The sequence below is a fragment of the Oreochromis aureus genome, linkage group 23, assembly GCF_013358895.1.
Source record: "Oreochromis aureus strain Israel breed Guangdong linkage group 23, ZZ_aureus, whole genome shotgun sequence".
NCBI lineage: Eukaryota > Metazoa > Chordata > Actinopteri > Cichliformes > Cichlidae > Oreochromis > Oreochromis aureus.
Window position 1 is genome coordinate 7,448,962 of NC_052963.1, and position 14,777 is coordinate 7,463,738.

Consider the following 14,777-nt stretch of genomic DNA (forward strand, 5'->3'; position numbering starts at 1 on the left):
AGATCAAAACCATTTACCTTTAGTGGCACACAGAGAGCCTGACATTTTATCATATTTGCACATTTTTTTCCCCAAATGACAATTCATTCTTTCTACTGGCTGAATGCTGTTTGATGCTGTTTTTAAAAAAGACATTTTAAAAAAAACCATGGTTACCAAATGGTTCATATTTTGGTTCAGTGATTTCATATTTGAATACCAAAAACAAACAATAGACATACATGTAGCAAAAGAGATGCTGAATTCTGTCAAAGTTCTGTAGTAACAAAGATAAAGTTTGATTTTTGAAACAAAATGGATAAAAAGCTGAAAGAATGCAGTTTATTCCAAATGAATATCCAACCACAGATCGAAGCCATCGCTTATTGTGAATATTGTATGTTTTATAGCCAATATTTAGGGCTATCTATTTTCCCAAAAAGCCAGCTTTATGACTTCTCTTAAACACAATTTTGACTAGAAAATGGAGCCAGATTTGGATGACTCCTTGAAAATTGATGGGTTAAGGAATTATTTGCTGCTATTTCTGGGTAGATGTGTAGAGAAATGGAAGATCAAGGAAAGCCAAAGTGGAACCTTAAACTGTGATTGAACTACTTTGACTTTTGTTAAAATTGGTTCTATGCGATCTGAAAAAGAAAAAAGTGCTACAGACTGGGTTCTTTCATTGTATCAATTGGTTGCTCACTTTAAATTGCTGCTCTCATTTTCCAGTCTCCAAACCTGGTGTGAGTTTTCTCATCCCTGGGAACATAAAAAGCAAGAATCTCAGGATCGTAACTTTGAGCCAGAGTGCTGTGTGATTTTTAAAAACGCCAATTTGGAGTCTTCCTCGCTTGCACACTTATCATTGTGGTGCGAAAAGCATTTTATTTATTTATTTTTTTTAAATGCCAGACTTGTCATCTCTCTTTAGCGAGCAGCTTTTATTCATATTCTTGCGAAAATTTTGAATCATCTCTTAAGTGAGCTATACGGAGCAGCAGTGTTTTCCACGTTTGACGCACTTAATCTCAAATTACTATGTATTGAAGCAATGACAAAAATGTGAATGACGTTCTGCTGTCTCATCAGCGGGCATAATTACCTTTCCTTTAAATGTCATTTATGTACTTTTTGTCGATTGTACGGAAGCTTTATGAGCCTTTTTGTCTTACTCAACAATATCAGAACTTCCACTGCAAAATAAATTACTTTTTTCTTCTGCAGTGGCTCAGTTTTGATTAATGCACATTCTCTACCTTAACAAGAGAGAATTTTCTCTAAATAACCTTTATCACTGACTCACTTGTGTTGGCAGTGTTAATACATTGTGTTTTGAAATGTCACTGGTCTGCAACCCCTGACACAGCCTCAAGCAATGCAAAATTGCTGCTGGATTCTCTGAGTCATCTCTGAGTGGTTGCACTGTTTCCACTGCCATCAGTCTTTGCAGTTTGTTAAACAATTACTTCTCACTTTTCAAAGAAGCCACACATAACTTTTAAAGTTACTGCAACCGGAAAGGAGACAGGGTGGATTCTTAAGCATCCATACAGGAAATGATGATGTAGAGTAGAGTTTCAAAGTTTTTTCAACTTCAACTAACTGCCAGTTAGATGCAGACAAGCAAACTGCTGCCTGCATGGACGTCCCTGAAGATGTCTGGTCTCTAGGGAACAATCAGGGCTGCGATTGTCTGGTAACCCTTTCCAGGTAAAATCAGTTCTATTTACATTATACATGCTTCCCTTAGGCATAGCATAAATCTTCATTGCAGTTGAGGCCCAGCTCTATCTATGGCACACACCAATTAGTTAAATGATCTCTAATTTCCTGCTTCTACATTCAGATAAAACCGTGTGTGGTGGGGCGTGGTCTGCGGTGCCGTGCAGGGAAGGCGGGTGCACCTGCACAGCATCCTCAATCACGCCTGCCATGTTAAAACACGGGGAATCTGGGTTTGGGGACAGTTGAGAAGTATTGTAAATGATTCCCTGTCTTTTAACATGGCGGGCGTGATTGAGGATGCTGTGCAGATGCGTCCACCTTCCCTGCATGGCACTGCAGACCACGCCCGACCACACCCTGATTACTATACTTGGCCCTAGAAATCTTAGAAACATGGTATCTAACCATATACTCTGGATGGCATTACCTTGACCTAGAGTAACACTGTGAGGAATCTTGGAATCATTTATAACCAGGAAATATGCTTTTATGTGTATATTAAACAAACATGTAGGACTGCTTTCTTGTATTTGGACAATATCTCTAAAATTACAAACACCCTATATCACCCTATCCCAAGGTGACATTCAATTCAATTTTATTTATACCGCGCCAAATCACAACAACAGTCACCTCAAGGCGCTTTATATTCTAAGGTAGATCCTACAATAATACTTAGAGAGAAAAACCCAACAATCATATGACCGCCTATGAGCAAGCACTTTGGCGACAGTGGGAAGGAAAAACTCCCTTTTAACAGGAAGAAACCTCCGGCAGAGCCAGGCTTAGGGAGGGGCGGGGCCATCTGCTGCAGCTGGTTGGGATGAGAGAAGGAAGATAGGACAAAAGACATGCTGTGGATATATCAGAGTTCTTTCCTATTATGATGTTTGCAGATGACATTGTGATCTGCGGACAGAGTACGGATCAGAGCCTAGAGAGATGGAGGTATGCTCTAAAGAGAAGAAGAATGAAAGTTAGTAGATACAAGACAAAGTACAACAGATGGAAAGATGAAGATGCAAAGAGTAGAGGTGGTGAAGATAGACGAGCTTAAACGCCTTTGGTCAACTATCCAAAGCAACAGACAGCGCACAAGAGAGGTGAAAAAGAGACTACAGACAGGGTGGAGACGAGTATCGGGGTGATTTGTCATAGAAACATAGCACCAAGAGTGAAAGAAAAGGTTTACAAGACAAAAGTGAGATCTGCTATGATGTATGGTTTGAAGATGATGCCACTGACAAAAAGACAGGAGACCAAGCTGGAGGTGACAGAGCTGAGGATGCAAACATTTTCAATGGGAGTGACCAGAATGAAGAGGATTGAAAATGAGCATATCAGAGGACAGCTCAGGTTGAGATGATTTGGACATGTGCAGAAGAGGAAGAGCAAATATCCTGGACCTCTGATCCCCTTGGCAACCCCTGAAGGGAGAGGACCAAAGAAGAAGATGCTGATACTGTATTTCCATGTATGTTTTCACATTTCAATGCATCGCTACAAACATTTATCCAGTTTTCTTTAAAATATAAAGAATTGAGGGAGGCTCAAGACTTTTACACAATACTATACTTTTAAGGTGGAATGTTTTCTTACATGAATAGACACTGTGAGTCACCTTTAATATCAATATATCAGTACAGTCCTTCAGTTTCTCCATCATCACATTAGTGAGGGCTGGATCTTTTTAAAGATATAATATTACACTTTTTGTCCACGCTCTGAGAAATAAAATGACAGAGCATGTTTTTGGTGCACTGTTGCAGCAGTACACGGCCATTTTCTCCTCTGCTAAGGAAACTCTTAAGCCTCTTAAAAGACCTCTTCCCCACTCCTAACATTTCTTTACCTTAGAAACTCTAAGATGCTTTATCAGTCGTATCTCTAATGGGGGATTCTTAGAAAATATCATAATTCTAAGGAATTTTTTAGAGTTTCGTCACTAGGATTAGGACTTAGTATTGTGAAGCTTTGTGAATATGGGCCCAGATCTTTAGCTGGCTGAATTTGAGCTCAAACTAGTCAGTGCCGGTAAGTTCCATATCCACAATGGATTTGTCACATTAGCAAATCTTCACCTCTGATAGGGGAATATTTTCCTCTGCTTGCACATTAAAATGCTGCTCGTAGAGAGCGAGATGGAATAGATCCTCTGGTTATACTTCTAGATGTCCATCCAATGTTTAATTCAAGTCCCTAAAAAAAACGGACTCAATCAAATCAAGCAAGCTTGGGTGGGTCGACCAGTGCAGCTTTAATAAAAGCATTATTTAGAAAGCTGACGGATGGAGTTCATTCTCAGAACGTAAAATTCCAATTTTGAGGCGGATTTCTTTAGGCTTTGCAAGAAGAGGGCATTTGAAGGAAGATATGATCAAATAGTAAGTGTCCAAATATGAAGAGCAAAAAGTTCAGTTCATTTTTATTTCAAACATTTCAAACATGTGTCTTCGCAATCATTATAAAATATCATTTCATTATTTGTTTGAAAAGGAGTAGGCAGAAGTATTTACTTATAAAAAGCAGATATCACACAGGGATTATCTCTCCGGATTCTCAGAAAAAAGGCTAAACGTAATCTGGGTATATGATTTTGTAACAAGCTCGTGTCAGTTTTTGTTTTTTTGTCAGTGTACTTATGCTCTCACAACTACTCGTGCCTCGTCCACATGTAGGAAAAATGACGCTGCTGTAGTTTTACAGGGGGTACTTTCAACTGTTCCCTTATTTCCCATGGGCTTGCCGCGTGTCACGAGGGGCATCCAGCAAAATCTTGTGAATAGGGAAGCAGCTGAAAGTAGCTTTGGTGTAATCAGGGTACAGCAGCTTCTGATTCAGTGTCTCCTCTCAGTCTTGGTTCAGGGCTCTGTAAGCATTCAGAGCATATTTGTCATGCTTACATGTGTCAGATAGTCAAACAATGGTTAATACTGGACACAGATTGCCTGAGTAAATACAAAATGCTTTAAATGATTATTTCATTAATGAAATGATCATAATTTAAGGGAAAAGAGCTTTCCAAGGTTACCTGGTTTTGTGTGAAAAAGCCTCTCCTTGTGAAATTATGAAGTTGCTGTGATTAACCACAATTTTTGGAAAGCTGAGTTAAATTTCACACCGAGGCTTGATTACTTCCAGGCCTGCTGAATCAAGAAGTCGCTTAAATACACCCGTCTCAACACATCATGCCAAGATCTAAAGAAAGAGCTGAGAAACAAAGTCACTGACATTTATCAGCCTCGAAAGATCAACAAAGCCATTTCTAAGGACTCCAGTGAACTGCAGTGAGAGCCATTGTTCACAAATGGAGACAACCGTTTGTGGCAGGCCTACCGAAATTACTCCAAGAGTGCATCAACGACTCATCCAGGAGGTCACATGAGAACCCAGTATAACATCTAAAGAACTGCAGACCTCACTTGTATAAGCCTGGTTCTTATAACATATCTACATATGCACTCAAAGCATTTTATACAACTTGCCTCATTCACCCATTCATTCACTTTTTTCTAGATGCTTTCTATCTAACATTCACATACCTTGACACACCTATGGATGCATCAGAAAGCATTTTGGTGTTAGTATGTTGCCCAAGGATATTTGGCATGGAGGCTGGAGCAGCCAGGGATCAAATCTCCAACCACCTGAGCTACAGTCAGTTCATTATTCAACAATAAAAAAGACTCTGGGTAAAAATGTAATCCATGGGAGAGTTCCAATATTAAAACCATTGCTGGCCAAAAAGAAACAAAGTCTCACCTCATGTTTGCCAACTTCTTGGTGATCAAGAAGACTTTACGGAAAATTACTGTCTATAGACTATGGAAGCCCGTTTCCGCCACAAAAAAAAAAAAAAAGTATCCATAACTCGGAATTTCGACTTATTAACATGAAATTTCGTGTTACTTTTCTTAAAATTTCGAGTTAGCGCTGCCAATCTGCGTGAATTACATCATTTCCCTGTTACCCAGAAGCTGAAACCCTCAGCTACAAATGCTTCAGCTAAGCTACCAGTATTACAGCCAGTCATGAATGCACAAATTGCCGAGTATTTCCAGCGTGTTTTCACAAATGATGGAATCCTTCTGTTATTAGCTGAATCACGTGGCATTACTATCAGCAAACGTACTCTCGAAAGTGCCAATTTGTTGCGATCCGGTTTTGAGTGCGCGTTCCTCTGCGCCATATCCTTCCGGGTAACAAGAAAATGACGTCATTCACGTAGATTACTGATTGGCAGCGCTAACTTGAAATTTCAAATTAGTTTTTTTTTTTTAAAATTTCCAGTTAATAAGTTGAAATTTCAAGTTAATAACTTGAAATTTTGAGAAAAGTAATTTTTTTAACTTTTTTATTTTTTTTATTGGCGGAAAACAAGCTTCCATAATAGACTGATGAGACAAAATCTGAACTTTTTGGAAGGTTTGAGTCTGGTGTAAAATTAGGCAGCATGCAGTAAAAAGAACTTTATACCAACAGTCAACCACAGTGGTGGTAGTGTGATGGTCTGGGCTACTTTGCCACTTCAGGTCATGGATGACTTCCAATAACTGATGTAACCATGAATTCTGCTTCTACCAGAAAATCCTAAAGGAGAATGTCTGAGCATCAGTTTTTCTGCTCGAGAGCACTTGGGTTGTACAGCAGGACAATGAGCCAAAAGACAGCAGAAAGTCCTCCCCTGAATGATGGAAAAATGAAACAAAAAGAAGGGTCGTGACTGGCCTTGTCAAAGTCCAGAATTAAATCAGATGGAGATGCTTTGCCATGACCTTAAATGGGCTGTTCATGCTTGAAAACCTTCCAGTGTTGCTGGATTAAAACAATTCTGCAAAGACTCATCGCAGTTGCTTGATTTAAGTTGTTGCTGCCAAGGGTGGCACAACCAGTTACTATATTTAGGGGACGATCTTACCTCTTACTGTAAAACGTCACAGTTGTGCTTGAAAATACTAACGTGATGAAGGTGTAATTGCAGACAGTCATGTCCACTGTGTGGGGCTGCAGGCCCCAGAACTACTTCTGTCACACAGGTGAGACCCATCCCCACTTCTTGAAACATTTATATCACTTTATCTATTCTTCTTCTTTAATGGGTCTATTTCAGTGTATGAAATTAACATCTTACCCATATCTGGGAGTGCATTTAAAAACTTGGTATATATGTCAGTTTGATAGGCACTTAATATGACCGGCGACATAAAGAGACACGCTTTCATTTCACATACTGAGGGTTGTGCACTGTAGCATTAAATAGGCCACCAACACAAAACGGGGACCTCATAAATCCCCCTGACATTTCGGCGAAGGGAAACATAAATGTTTCTTTTTGATGTTCGGGGAAAAACAAGCAGGAAAACAACCAGTTTTTGAGGAGGAACGTGCAGACCTCACCTTGCGCTGGAAAAGAAAAAATGTCAAGAACGAACAGAGGTCACTTCAAGTCCAGCAGTATTCAAGGAAGTGGAATTTGTGGTTAATTTTACTCAGTTCATTTAATATTTCTGAACATTTAACAGTCTGCCTCTCATCCTTGATCCCCGTTGTGAATCTTTATCAAAAATCATTTAACAAAGACATAATTTCAAGCCATTTTTAGCTGAATGTACTCTTCGAGCTGGAGCTGTACAACATGTCGAGGTCAAGACCCAAATCCCCGTTGCTTGTGGGCTGTGGAGCAGCGCCTTGTTTGTTCTCTGTGCATCATACAGTATGTATCTGCACTCCTGCAAAATTGCCGGTTTTTGTAAATATAGCTGGCTGTTATGCCCCTGAGACCGTTAACTGCTTTCACTTGGCAAATACAGCCATTCAAAACTGAGAATACCACAGTTCTAGCATAAACTACTTCAGTAAGAAACTGTGTTTGTGCAGTACTTTTGAAAGCAAAGTTTACAAAGTGCTTTTTACCAGATGGTTAAAGTTGACTTAAAATGTCTCGGTTATCTCCAGTTTGCAAGTGGACACTTTTCAGAGCTTTCAAAGCACCGTGATGTCAGCAGAAACTTCTCTGTTCAGACTTCAGTACACAGCCAGTCAAAGGAAAACGGGATCTGCTGTGCAGCTTGTCTAAGATGTCAGTATGAAAGCCTGCAGGGTATTTTCTTTTCTTTAAAAAAATCTAGCTGACCAGTATGAGGATCGGGATTCATTATCCCCGTATATTATAATGTGTTGATCATGAAAACTTGGAGCTGTTCTAAGAAATTCTGATACAATGTATCAAAAGAAATAAAACAAACATGTAAATTCACATGGGAAAAAATTTAATTGTGCAAAAAATCAGACAAAGTCAATAAGGCAAAAAAATAGAAAAGATTACATAAGAGTGAAATGAAATGAACTGAAATGTTGGTTGACTTTGAATCATTTGAGAGCACAGGGTGGAAACACTTGTAAACCTTAATGGAGGAATCGGGGATTAAAGCAGTTGGTTATCAGTTTAACTCATCATGGGGCTAATGGGGTCCAGGTCGCTCTGTCACAGGTTCAGTCCCTGTTTCCACAGATTTATGCAACACTGAACGTTTCCAGGGTCTGTGTAGATGGCACCACAGTAATGGATGTGGCAGGACATGCCTAGGTGTTAGAGTCTGAGGATTTCCCCTTGGATGAGCAGAGTCTGTAAGTGCATCTCATCCAGGTCAGATATGAGTCCACCCAGCTGTTTTTCGCTTCTTACCTCTCTGGCACAGCAAGCTTAGCTCCTTGGGGTCTGAAAAACAGCAAAACCTGATCTTGGTATGAAAAAATAAGTGCCACTGATTCCATGATTGGTATTTGCACGAGTTTTATGCGTCCGGTGTGGAAAGGCTTTTGTTCACAGTGGGGTCACTACATAGTCGACTTGGCTGGTGTTTACCAGATGGTCTTCCGGTACAACCCTCTTGGGCTATGTCTCCTTTCAAGCTCAAACCTGGAATCTTTTACTTATTAGTCAAACATGTAAACCACTACACTATAAATTACATCCCCTAATAGGAAAAATAAAAACAAAACCCAAAACAACTAATATTTGATCATTTAGTCTCTATTAGAAAGTGGAATATATCCAGATATCTGTCACTTCTTGGGTTCTTTCCAGTATATCAATGGAAACCAGTTTAAATTCTATTTTACTGAGGTTTTGGATCAATGGCCATCTCTCAGCCTCATATTTCTGACAGTGTGTTAAAACACATGTTGGCATCTTCACCTTGTGATAGCTGGGACAGGCTCCAGCCCCTCTCAGCAACCGTGAATCACACACATGGTTAACGTTGGATGGTGTACAACACCAGTCCATAAACACCATGATTTATGCCCTGTATCACTTACTGTTTAGTTTTAGCTTTAGGAAAAGATGACAGATTGGGTTAAAATACAACAAATTCAGAGTGAGATGTTACTGCTGTAAGATATGCATCACAGGACCAGCTCTGACAGACAGCTTATGCTCATCATCATCAGAGTCCTTGCCAGTGTTGATGTGTGCCAACAATGACATCACTGCTGCCGTGGAGTGGTGCTCTTCATTTCAGCTCCTGATTTTTGTAACCTGGCTCTGCAACACAGCCTGGACTGGAGGCACGGCTGTGGGAGTGTGTCTTCTCCACAGGCATTTTAATGACGGATCACTGTGGGAGCATACTGCTGGCTTTGACTAAACAGCAGTAGCTGATTTCTGGGAATAAGAATGGCCTCGCTGAACTGCCGTGAAGTCTTTATTACAAAAAGACAGCATTTGGTACTTCTTACAAAAACATATTATTTAGTATATAAAATGTTACCTGCTTCCTTTTTGATAAAGCATATAATTAGAGCTGATAAGGTGACCCTGAACCCTCCTTTGGTTACGCTGCAATAGACCTAGGCTGCTTGGGGTTTCCCATAATGCAGCGGTTCTTCTTCACTCACCTCCTTTTACTCTGTATCAGTTATTAATAATGACTACAGCATGTGGTTTTGTCTTGTCTCCATTACCCCCATTGCAGTAGAGGAGCCTGGTTCTCACAGAGGTTTCTTCCTGTTAAAAGGGAGTTCTTCCTTCCCACTGTCACCAAGTTCTTGCTCATAGGCGGTCATGTGAGTGTTGGAACTTTCTCTGTATTATTGTAGGATCTCGTTACCTTACAATATAAAGTGCCTTGAGCTGACTGTTGGTGTGATTTGGCGCTATATAACTAAAACTGAATTGAACTGATGTAACTGTTTTAGTCTCATATCAGCTATGAGACAATACGATATCATTCAAGTGCCAGGTATCACACAATTAATGGTCAATAGAATGTAAAGAATATTAATTCAGTTAACAGTAACATTAGATTAAAGTTTATTAGTGACAGTTATTATTAAATGTTACAAGAAGTTAAACAAAAACAATATTATTAATAATAATAGAAATAATCACAGTTTAAGACTGCTTTTCTGAAGGCATGGGGACTAATTAGTTCCAGGGCATTCCTCAAAGGAACAATATCACTGTCATGTTTCTGTAACATCCTTGATAACTATTTTTAATTGGCTTCAGGAGACCTGAACCTGCCATTCTCGGGACAAACCCTGCACCACTGGATGGTTTAATCCTTTCAATAGACCTGGAGGCTGGGAAAAAAAGAGGAACACCGCTCTCTCATCACAATGGGCGTGAAAGCTCTGCTTGCAGTGCCATTGTGGTGTAAGATAATTAGAAACCCTAAGTGGTCCTAACATCGCTGAAGCTCTTAGAATTAAAGGCAAACCCCAGTAACTGAAGTTGACTGTGTACTCTGTTCCACCATATAACTCGTATACTCAAACGTGCTCAGAATGATGCACAAGAGAATCACGTCACTTAAGTACTCAGATTGCCCCGCTGAAGAGCCTCGGGAGGAGCGCCGCTTTCAGCAGCAGTTACCAATGCATGAGCGCTGTAATGGAAGCTGTTGTTTATGTAAGACACAGACCAACATGAGAGAATCAGAAAGGTGGTTACCAGCTGCTTGTTTACCGCTAATTAGCTTAGTAACCACAGCACAAACACAGTGAAGAAAGCTTTATGGGCTCCGAGCTATCTATCCAATTACTGAGCTAGAAAAGCCCATTGCAGCCAGTGCAATCCCCAGTGTGTTTGTTTGCAGCAGTACAACACTTGCTGGGAGAACTTCACTTTTCTTTTTTTTGAGAAAACTTTTTCTTCTCTTTGGTGAGGGCATTCTGTTGAGTCTGGGCTTGCTTTCAGGGAGACCTGGTCAAAACAAGAAGATGAGAGAAAACAGAGGAGTCGGTCGTTTAAGCTTGGCTCTTTTCAAGCTTGTGAAGCAAATGAAGCTGATTCTGAGCTTTGAGAAAAAAATCGTAATTGTACTTACTTTGTGATAGCCCTCCAATTAGAGAACATGAAGCATCTGTCTCGGTCTGTTTGTCCTGGTAGGTCACAACTCATAACTACTTTGTACTTAAATACCACTGCCTGGGGGATACCACACGGAATCCTTTTAATTAACTAAGTGTAACATTCACTCACCTCCGTATTTCACCTCGGTTTGTGTTTCAGACATTTGAACAGCATTTGCATGCGACTGCCTGCATTTTAGTCTCTCTTTTCAGGATGCAGTTAGTCATCTGTGTCGTCCTGTTGTTTGCTATTTTGTCCCGTTCTCTTGTTGCACTACTGGGCAGAGAACAATGCTGCTTCCAAGTACTTACATATGTAGAACCGCTGTATGTAGCGGTGGTATAACAGTGCAAATGTATGCTGTTGCTGCCAGATGTGGCTGCTCCTAACAGCTGCTGAGAGAGTACATGTTGACAAGATTGATTACGTTTCTCAACATAAGCAGATGACTCTAATCAAATTTTCAACCAAAGAAAAATAAAGAGAGACATTTCATCCCACTAATAAGTCATGAAATCTGCGTGTCAGCCCATCTGTTGTTTGAGGCTATTTGACTGAGCTGTTCTCATTTTTTGTTCATTCTTTTTTTGCCTAAAAGTTGTTCTCTGTTTCTAAAAGTGAGTCGCGATACTGCATATTTTGGTATCGAAGTAAGTGCCACTACTGCTGATACCAATAACAAAGCCAAAATTTTAACCTATAAAGGCAGCTTATGCAGGGGAGAGCAGTGAGTCATGATTAATGAGCTGAATCATTATCAGTTTGTAAATTCTGAACACATTTTAATGACCAGTAAATCATTGTGATTTTTACTTTCCAGAATCATTAATTATACAACAAAAACAATCAAAACAACAAAATACACATCAGGTCTCCACTGCAGTAACTGCTGCCTGCTCCACTCCGTGTGTAATGAAGCACAAGTACTGTACATACATACACAATGATGTTTGGGAATCTTTGTAAGGCTACTGATTTATTCCCAAGTGCTAATCTGCAAAAAAAAAAAAAAAAAGCTGTTATTGCTAAACTAATGGACTAATGGACTTGTGCTCTGGTGAACTAATTCCACCAGAACTTCTTTTTCAGTGATAAATTTTCACAAGAGAAAAATAATTCATGATAACAACAGCAATGTAGTTATGACACTGTTAAAAAAAAAAGACCAAGTTTACAGAGCTTTAGCAAACAAGCACAGGAAAATAAAGTGCTGTGCGAAAGCATCAAGCCTTCCCTTTCATTGTATTTTGCTAAGGGAATGCAAAATAGGTGCAGCCATTTATTTGAAATGTGCAAACATACAGGGAAACAGTATTTTTTGCACAATTCTAATGAGCTTGAAAGCCAATATTTTATTCTTCAACACAGAATGAGATCTCTTGTAATTCCTTTAAGTAGAAATAGTTCTCCAGGCTTCTTGGAGATCACACAAACAATAATGTTGAGGTCTGGGCTTTAGGGAGGCCGTGACTGATAGTGTTCAGCTGTGTGTTTGTGATGATTGTCATGCTGTAAATCATGTTATTTCCAGACACTTTCCAGATGGTATTCCCTGGTGGATCAAAATCTGATGGTACTATTCTGTGTTCAGAATTTCATTAATCTTTTCAAGCTCCTCAACACAACCGGCTGAAATACAGTCTTAAACCATGACAGAGCCTCCAGTGTGTTTTACAGACAGCTGTGGAGACTGTTGTACTGACCTGACCTCGTGCATATGACTTTAAACAAAAAATTTCAATTTTGGATTCATCAGTCCATAAGACCTGCTGCCACTCATTTTCAGTACATTTTACATAGTCGAAAATGGCTTCTTGACCACCATCCTTCCTCTGGGTCCACTTCTAATGAGGACTCAGTAGAAGTTAAACTTCAGGGCCAGATGCATCTTGCAGATCCTGTGCCAGGTCTTTGCTATTTTTTTCCCCCTAATTCTTAAAGTCATAACAGATCCGATGTTGTTCATCTTCTTCCTTCTTCTTCTTCTTCTTTTACGTATTATTGGCGGTTGGCAAACAACTGCATGGTGCATTACCGCCACCACTGGTATGGAGTGTGGACAGAAATATGCTGTTCATCTGCTGTAGATAGATTTTTTTGGGCTGCACAAAGTGAGCAAAGTGGAGACAGCTGGGGAACACAGCTGAACAGAATCCAACTAATGAACCAAGGGAAGCAAAACTGGTGAAAAAAATGGGGCGAGAGACTATCAAAGTAAGACAGGAAACATAATCACAAAGATAGAAACCCAGACTCAAGACACACATGGATGCATGGAAAGAGTAAACAAACACAAAGACTTGACTGACAGAGGAGACAAGACTGCCTTAACACAATTAATAGGGAGACAGAAAACCACAGACACAGAGCCCTGGATGACTAGGAAACAGACATGGACCACAAATGATGATAATTCAATAATGCAAAACCCAAAAGACCAAAAAACAAACTACAAAACGAAATGATAAATGCTCCAGGAAATCTACTCATCGCATTAATATAAGTAAGGAGCCAGAAAAACACAAGAGATCCTTTAAACTAACATGAATCACAAAAAACTCTAGAAGAACACAAAGCCCCGAGTCCACGACCCAGGGACGCCGACAAAATTTGCATTTCATTTCCTCTGTTTTCTCTGTGTTGTGGTTAAATTAATCTCCCACTGCTAATATGACATATGTGGTGCACTAAAGCACACATATACAATGTGAGAAATGCACAGAATGTCAATGAAGATTACACAGTGTAGCATACATTCATTAAGATATTGTAATGGCAATATGTTCCACCAACCTGTTGAAAACAGGCAGCTATTAATGTCATGTACCATCCGCTGATGATCATCGCGAATACACGAGGTCAGTCTCCTGCAGTGAGGATTGTCACTGCGACCAGTGAACCTTAAAATTGTGTGAAAGATAAACCTTTGTCAGCTCAGGCATCTTGGTTGCGCGCCTGCTGTTAAAATGATTATTTCAGGGATTTTTTTTCTGTTTGGCTCCATTCCTCTCTTTTCCATTTTTCGAGTATTTATTTTAACCACTGCCAAATATCTGGATCCTGCTATGCACCAGGCATCCTGCCGTAATCAGAGATCACAGTGCGTTCAGAGAACCTCGGGGCTTTTTTGTAACTACATTCTACCTGCGAGAGAACAGCTTCAGGGTTTTGATTTTAATCAGGCAGAAACTGGTTGGGAAGTCATTAGAGACTCATGCTCTCTGGTGTCAAATAATCAGCATGACCTCCAGAATATTTTTTTAAATAATTATCCTAAACTCACATTTCCTAAATCTTTTTTTTATTACGCCAACCAATTTAATTAATGTACCTCAGTAATGAAAAAACACTTCCCGCAATCAAAACTGCCACAAGTCAGAGTTAATGAGAACAAAATTGTTGGTAATGTCCTTCTGTGTAATTGTTTGGCTGTCTGTTTTCACAAAATGAAAGGTGTGAGAGCTGTGTGGGTCCAGAGGAGGGCACATAGTCAGAATTTGAGGTTTAATGTTTTATTTGTACAGAAGTGTTAGTCTCGTCTAGCTGTGCTCCCACACAACATCACTAAAAATTTACTTACTTGGAAATCTAAAACTGAAAGCAGCAAATGAGACTCTGGCACATAACTGTGCTGCCATATGTCACGTACTGAATTATTCAGCAGAATTTCATTTTTTACTACATTTTTTAAAGTAGTTGTTAGCCTACA